The sequence below is a fragment of the Cyprinodon variegatus genome, unplaced genomic scaffold (genome assembly GCF_000732505.1).
Source record: "Cyprinodon variegatus isolate N-32 unplaced genomic scaffold, C_variegatus-1.0 Scaffold67, whole genome shotgun sequence".
Taxonomy (NCBI): domain Eukaryota; kingdom Metazoa; phylum Chordata; class Actinopteri; order Cyprinodontiformes; family Cyprinodontidae; genus Cyprinodon; species Cyprinodon variegatus.
In genome coordinates this window covers 451130-459371 of record NW_015150520.1, presented here as the reverse complement: position 1 = coordinate 459371, position 8242 = coordinate 451130, and the positions used below count along the sequence as shown (strand labels likewise).

At 37.3% G+C, this 8242-nt stretch overlaps 1 protein-coding gene across 1 annotated transcript in view; it reads left to right on the top strand.

Annotated features, from left to right (window-relative positions):
• Positions 1-8242, top strand: part of LOC107083027 (tensin-3-like) — a 53170-nt gene that overhangs the window by 23709 nt on the left and 21219 nt on the right. The gene's annotated exons all lie outside the window — the stretch shown is intronic.

Genomic DNA, 8242 nt, shown 5'->3' with positions numbered 1-8242 from the left:
CTCCGTCTTTACGACAAACGTTTTGGAAAATATCAGCGTTTCGTGTTCGTTTTGACTTTGTGTCGACGGGGACCTAATCAGTAGTTGCCTACCAATTAGCATTTCTGTAGAAAAGTGTTGGACCAGGTTAACGTGGCTGTAGAGCAAAAGTGCTTTGAGTGGTATGTCCGTCCATCCATATGTCCATCGTTTATATCCTCTAAATCCATACAGGGTCATTGGGGGCTGCCAGTGGTGTTTGCACATCATACGTTTTTGCAATTGTTTCCCCACAAATTACCTCAAAAGTTGACTAGATTGAATGTAAAGTATCTTTTGACCAGTCAATCATTTGGAAGGTTAACCGAGTCTGAAGAATTTTGCAGGATGTAAAATGATTCTCTAGGATTAACTTGTATATTATTTCATTCATCTTCCTTTACTGACCAGCATTTGTGTTTATGCAGCAGGATGTGGTGTGTTCTGGATGGAGTCCACAGTTAGCATTGTTTTCTAAATGTTTGCTGTGTCCCTCTTGTGGCAACTTGAAATTAGGCATTTTTAACACTCTTTCTTCTTGCTCCTCTTTTGTAAAGGCAAGATTTGCCTGTAGGCAGATTCTCCTTAGCTGTGCATCCCATAAGTCTTCCTAAGTCATTCTGGGTCTCCTGGCAACTGTGATTTAAAGGTGTAGTGGGAGAACTTTTCTGACACATTTTTTACTATGTGGCTTAAAGATCTCCCCACAGCAGCTTAGCAAGCAGTGAAATAGAAGGTCTAGAAGTGAAACTATAATAAATGGTCCCCGCTACATATAGAAATCAATGAATAATCCCAACCACTCACAACCAATCACAAAAGACGGTCCGTTGTACAAGATTGGTTCCTGACATGTCAATCATGGTCTTCTGCTTGTCCCTCCCCGCTGTCCGAGTAACCTGACACATGAACAGGTCAGGGTTGGTCACTCTGTCCCCAGCCCTGGAGCTCACGGCTTGGTTCTGCTGTACTGTAGTCGACCAAAATCCCGGACGATTTTGAAATTCCCCCTGGACATTTTTTAGGTATGAAAAGTAGGACATGTCTGGGAAAAAGGCGATGTCTGGTCACCCTATTCACACCTAAAGAGGCAAGAGCAGCAAAAATGCGTGTGCTGCTTCATTTTTGATGCTTGTACAAGTTTAGCTCTGATGTGCAGTTGAAGCATCTCTGCTGCACCAGCTGCACGGTGGAAAAAGTGGGTCTGATGCGTGTTGGGTGGAGCTTCTTTGCCTGTAACAATGGCAGCTATATTTGCTGTGACCAGTGGGTAAAAAGTAATTTGAATCTATTTTGAAGTGAGAAAGTCCACCTGAAAACATTGACAGTGCAGTCAGTTCATCCAGATTACCATCCTTCCTTGAAATATTATTTCTACTAGAGCCGCTCAGACCCACGTACACCGGCGACGCGCTGTCACTAGGATTCCCATTCAGCAGCAGCCTGTGGCCCGGTTGGAAGGAGTTTTTCATGTACGTAATCCAAACTGCAGGCATCAGGATAATAAAAACGAACATGTTTTTAAGGTAATTTGGGCGTTAATAAACTGTCTCAGAGGAGTGTTCATAGCTCTCTGCATCATCAGTGCTGTCTGTCTCCCTGCCAGCTCCGAGATCAGCTATGTGCTGCAGACAGCATGCGCGTTCATGTGTTTTGAAGGCGTGGCTTCGAGGGGAGGTCTGAAGGGAGAGGCATGGTTGTGTATGTTCAAAAATATAGCTTGCTGGAACTGTTGTTCCAAGATCTCCTACAGCACCTTTAAAGATCTGCATAACTTTATCCCACACCTGTCAGTCGTTTGTCACACGATGCTGTCCTTTAGCTGATAAGCAGGTGATGGTTGCATTAAACCATGGAGTCATCAGAAAAAAGCAAACTGAATGCAAATGTATGTCATACTTTTCAGTATGTCATTATAAAAATGTGTTCAGAAACATTTTTTCAGTTATGCAAATATAATGTAAATTTTTGTCTTCCGTAAAATAAATAAAAGTATAGTACTACTATGGGACGAAAATGAAAAGAGTTCAAGGGTATGAATATTTTTTTCCAAGGCACCTTAAAGGCAGGAAAGAGGATTCTGTGGTGGAAGATATGTCCAACTGCTGTGTCGAAGTGCTTGCTCCCTGCTTCGCAAAAGTTCTCTACTCTAATTTTGTATTTCAACTAGAGAGGCAGCAAAGTGACAGGATGCAACTAGTCTGCAGGAAATCTCCATAATAAGAAGAGGTCTCTGCTGGCATTATCACTTCATGTTTCGTAATAAAAAAAATATACAGTACTTATTACAGAATTAAATGTAAATTACCTGTGCAGGAGAAGTTTTGCAAACAAAGTTTACATTTTCAGGCCCTTTTGCTCCCTCTGGGTCCGCCATCTATGAAAAGAATCTCCTGAACACCCTCTATTCTCTCCCACTTTCTCTCCTCTTTTCAACTACATTGAAAAAATGCTTTCTTTTCATTTTATCAGGATTCTTTTCGGTCATTGATGATGCAGTTTACACGAAAGAGTGAACAAATAGCTTAAAAAAAGAATACTGCTTTGTCATTCTGCATAATGGCGGACCGCTAAACTATGAGTTTTGCTTGGAGCCTACTAAGTATCATGGGGGCAAGCACACAAAATGTTTGATTAACAAAGAAGTAGCAAATCCACTTTCAACAGTAGGGAAAGTGGATTGGTTAATATTTTATAGGCCCCATCATGGCCAGAGTTTATGTATTTATTTTATTTTTTGGGGGTAGGGGAACTATAAATGCAAGAATGCCATCCATCAATTAAGTTATTTTAGAGTAATCTGGACACTTAATTCCTGAGAAAAATCCTCTTTCATTCCTTTAAGCAAGGGTGTGAATCTCAACATTTAGATGTCTGATTTTAGATAATCAAGAAGTAGGAGCAGGTTGGACTGTTTTTTTGCTAAATATCCTAAAATCACATTCCTTTTCTGGAGTTTGTTGCTGTTGGTTGAAGCTGTGCATATGTCCCTTTGCTTTAGGTAATTCAGAGGCTAGCTTATTGCTTGTTATTAAGAGAAGAGATTATTATAAATTTCATAAATGAGATATGACACCTTATTAGGGCCCAGTGGAGTAAACTGAACCCTGATTTCTGCTAATAATAGCTTACAGAGGAAAAGACCTCTGCTGACAGGATGTCCACTCATGTCCTGTTCTAGGAGGGTACAGGAGGAGAGGGTAGGGTCTGTTGTTGTTTGAACATCCTGCCTCAGAAGATATGTACCTCACAGCTGCAGCAGGAATTCAGTTCAGCCTCAAAAACACGATTGTCTTTCAGAGGCCTAGGATCATATCTGATTTCAGGCATTGTTGCTTTTTTGCTCTTACTATCTGTATGTATTTATGTTAACTATTATGCAATTTACTTATTATGACAGTATTATTTTTTGTGTGTTTTTTGCCCCTTTAAAGGGGAGTTCTGCCTGTTTATTGTAAACATGTTGACAGAGCAAAGGGGCGACAGGATGGAGGGAGAGTTGATGAAACAGTTAACAAAAAAAGCACATGATTTTCTCTCCCTGTTGAACAAAAGGCATAAAATGTCTTTTGGTTACTGAAACTTTGTGGGTCAGACTACAGTTTCCTGTTTCCCACATTAAATGCAAACAGCAGGCTGGGAAACAATTTGCTGTGTCTAGACCGAAGTGAGATTATCCATTTGAATAATCAGCATTTTATTTATAAGTAAAATAAATTGTCCTAAGGCTTTATGTCTAAGAAGAAAAGACAAAAAGCTCTTTTATTCTAGCTGAACTTGATTTTCTTTCTTTGTGTTTAGCACAATTTGAGCGTTAAGCCAAAAAATTGTTAAAGAGGTCAATGCCTTAATATGTCAGCTGTAAAAACATTTTCTAAATGTATTTTTGTAATAATTTTTATATAGTAAATCCAACAAATTATGCCATCATAAGCAGTAATAACTTTTTTTTTGCTGACATTTTGAGATGAGAAAATTAGTGTAAAGTTTTTCTTGTCTGGTTGTGGTTTAAAGCGAGTTTAAAGAAAAACTCAAATGCCCGAATATTATGTTTTTTAAAAATGTTTCCATGACTTTCAATTTTAATCACAGAATCTGCAAATCAAAAGTAAAGCTATTTAAAAAGAATCCTTAACAATTAAGCAAGAAAAAAGTTAGTTAGTTAGATAGATAGTTACTTAGTTGGTTAAAGCATCATTTTTGTGTTTCAACACATATACTCAAAGGAATAAAACATTGTTTATATTTTAATGGTTTTGGTTGCTTTAATTGTAGTTAGAAAGATATATTATATTTTAATTTGCAGGTGGAAAGTAGACCTCAATAATTGTTGTGTTTTAGTTTGTATAAACTCTTCAAGTTGAACCTGTAGTTTTTCTTAGCTTTAACATGACAAGTTAACAACAAAAAAAAGTACAATTATTGGGCGATAGTAGCAGACTATATGATCAGCAAATTTCTTAGTACTTATGTGTCGCAAATATATTGTTTGCATTTTTAGCTGTATCTAGAAGAGTGTAAGGTCCTTCTTTCAGGTAAGGTCAACATGTTTAATAAAATATTAGGATATGATATTTAAACAGTATCCTAAATGTTTACCTTCACATTAATTATGAAACTTAATGATGAATGTGAAAAATTGCTAAACCTCATAAGCGCCTTTAACTTGGCATATCAGTTCATGTACAATTAATCAATCAATTAATGCAGCAACCTGCTCTTATTTGTATGGATGTCCACGTCCATCCACCCATACAAATTGGGCTTGAACTTCAATCCTTAAGTTAACTCGGAAAAATAGGCTACAGGCTTATAGATGTGTGGGAGCTCAACTACTGAGGTGTCGGTCTGCTTATCAAACAATGTTTTAGTTGGAAAGGGACAAATAAGAGGCTATTTTACAAATATTCTTCAGTAAAAACTTATGTAATGTCTCTATGATATTGCTGTTCAGAGTAAATATCTTTTTAATACAGATGTAACAAACCAAATATGGGATAATTTTCTAAGTCTTTGTTTCTTCTTTATCATTTTTTTTATATTTTCGATTTGTTTAATTAAATTTAGTGTGGCTTCTGAATGGTATAACTGCATGTTAAATGATATTACAGTATATGATGACACTTTGTCAACAACTGTTAAAAACTCCAAAGGTTCATCCCGTTTCTATCCTCTCTGCATACTGTACCTCTCAAGATGCACAGACCATCTGTGGGTGCCTCTTAAAGGGGCGCCCACAGCGTGTCTGAGTGAAACAAGCTGGAGAGGTGGACAGGGGACAGAAAGATTGGACCTGTCTACTGGACTTTTTAAGAAAGCTACAATGCAGACAAGTTACAAAAAGTATGGAAGCATGTGCATCAATTTGGCAACAAAAAGGATTACTGCTGATAAAAGGATTTTTGTAGAGTACACTTGACTGTTAACTTTGACAGCCCTACCTGCAAGTTGTTTTATTTTATTATTTTTGAGTTTCGAAGCCCTTCTCCATTTATCAGCTCATTGATGCATTCTTTAAAAGTGATGGAGAGTGGAATGAAGGGGATGACAGTTTTGGTGTAGAGATGTGCAGTAAAAGTGTCTGTGTATAAAGAGGAGATTTTTCAGAATGTTGTGTTGTGTTGCATTGGTTGATTGCGAACTGATATTAAGCATTTACATCATATTCTACACCTCTTGCCTCCCGTAGTAGTTTACATTAACTGTTTTTGGATAAAATAATTTTTACTATCATTTTATGTCTATCTTTTATTTTTACTTCCTTAACAGGTTAACCACGTCATTTACAGCCCTTGTGATTTGTTCCCCACTGTTTGGCTTTTACTGGTCCTTTAAGTCCGCTGCTCAGCTCTGTCAGCAGAACCTCAATCTCTGAACCAGTAGGGTTTTTTGTCTTCGAAACCAACTCAATGAGTGATCATGCAGATGTTCATTCAAACGAGTGTGGGAAGTCGTAGCCTTATAGAGAACTATTAGGGGCGGTATTTATGCAGATTTGCAGTTCTCATGAATGTGTTCTCACTTAAAACACAGGTGGACTGCATCAGGTTTATCAGGATCATTTACAATCATTTACGGAAGATAAAAACTTTTATTTGAATCTGATCTGTTAGCCCTTTAAAGCCCGATCCAAGAATAAAACAAAACAGAAAATAACTTTTTTTTGGTTTGAAGTCCTTATTTGGCCTTTTAACAAAATATGTAAAAAGAAAAAACAGAAATACATTTTTGATATTAATAATTTATTACTATGCGATAAGTCAAGATTATTTTTTGTGCAGTCTTCTGCCCTCTGTTATTAGGTATATCTAATTGTGTACAATAGGATTTTGAGCAAAGTTTTTACCATTTAATTATGCAAAAGGTGTCAGACGCAAAATATTTCAGAAACCGTATGTATCAAATATGATACATTTGGCATTATAGGGTTTGGGGAAAAAGTAAGAGAAATTTATGACAAGAATATGGAAATGTTGTTGTAAAAGGCCCATTATCTGTAAGCCAGTAAGGTTAGTTTGGAAAATCCTAGTAGATTAGCACTTTGAACTTCATCAAGTAGTCTACCACAACTAGATATCTATTAATATGCAGTGCATGATTGGCTAATTCCCTGTCAGTATTAACTAGCAATTGAAGAGATGTATCTAACAAAGTGTCCAAGACACATATCTTAGAAGTCAATGAAGGTCTCTGTAATTTCTTTCTCTTCACTTTGTAAATGATAAACAACAGCCGGTTACCAGGCTAAACACTGATTTGGGAAATTGGACTTTTAGCTTTTTATCATATACGTTTTAATAATATCAATCTTATACACAAAGCTTTTGTAAATCACACAAAAACTGTAACCCAGCTGTACTTGTGTACTTTCCTGTATGCATAAAAGCAAAATGCCGCTCTGAAATGTTATATAACTCAATTTCCGTTGTGTACTTACGGTCACATCAAAATAAACAGTGATATACAGAAGCTCTCAGCCAGAGGAAGTAGAGTGAAATGGAAAGAATGTAGATGAGGCTTCTTGCTGAGGTTTAGCGAAGGCAGATGGTTCTCCGAGGCAAATTCTTGAGTGTCTGAACTTAACTGGTCAAAGGTCAGGAGAAAGTCTGAGACTCAGCATGGGCTTCTTCAGATGGTTAGAATAGCTGTCCATAATGAATGAGAGGTAGCTGCAGGACCCTGAAAACTTCAAGTGCAAAGGTGTAGTAATATTTATGTTGTAGTATTTCTGAGCCTCTCGATTATCCATACGTCAACCAAAAATGCTTCTTTTTTTCTTAGAGACTAGGTGTAATAAACATGATTGTTTGCACAAGCTGCTTTATATATCTCTGGAATTGTAAACGTCATCTCAGTATTGATTATTAAGCAAAGTTGAACAGATTCTATTTTAGGAAAGACCCTGTTTAGAGTTTCGGGGCTCTCTGTGCTCGCTTCAGGTGTTCTTAGGAAGAAGTTCTAATTTTTAACACAAAGGATGTGAAATTAGTTCTGAGTGTAACGGCTCTTACTGTGAAAGGTGAAATGATGTTCCAAGGGGAAGCAAATCTTTCCACAGAGCCAAAGTGAAGTGAGAAAATGTTGTTATTTTGAGGGTTATTTTGGTTTGTGAGGTTTCCTTTATCGTGCATTTCGACTGAATGCGATGTCTGCTGCCTGCAAGGAGTGATGGATACAGTTAGTATCTCCTGCCAACCGTATGGGTAAGAGTGGTGAAGTGGCCAGCAGTAAATTCCAAGCAGGGAGAGCAGAGAGAGCAGCCATCGCTTCGCTCCTATCCTTTGATAGAAATCAGGTGTTGTTAAAAACATCTGAATATCTGAAATGGGAGACTTGAGCAAAGCACTTCACAGTACATTCAGTCATTCTACCTATTCACACACTCTGATAGTGGCATGCTACATTGTAGCCACAGCTGTCCTGTGGCTCACTGACAGAATCGAGGCTGTGAGCCTGCAGAGTGGAAAAATAAAACAACAACAAAATCAACCCAGCCAAGCATGTTTGGATGTAAAACTTTACCTTGATGAAAACAAAAGTATGAGAAAATATCACATTTTTTTTAAAACTTAAAGTCCTAACTCTGCCTTGTCATCAGACAGTTCACCATCAGTCCATCTTTCCAGTGTGACTTCTCAAACATCTATCTATCTATCTATCTATCTATCTATCTATCTATCTATCTATCTATCTATCTATCTATCTATCTATCTATCTATCTATC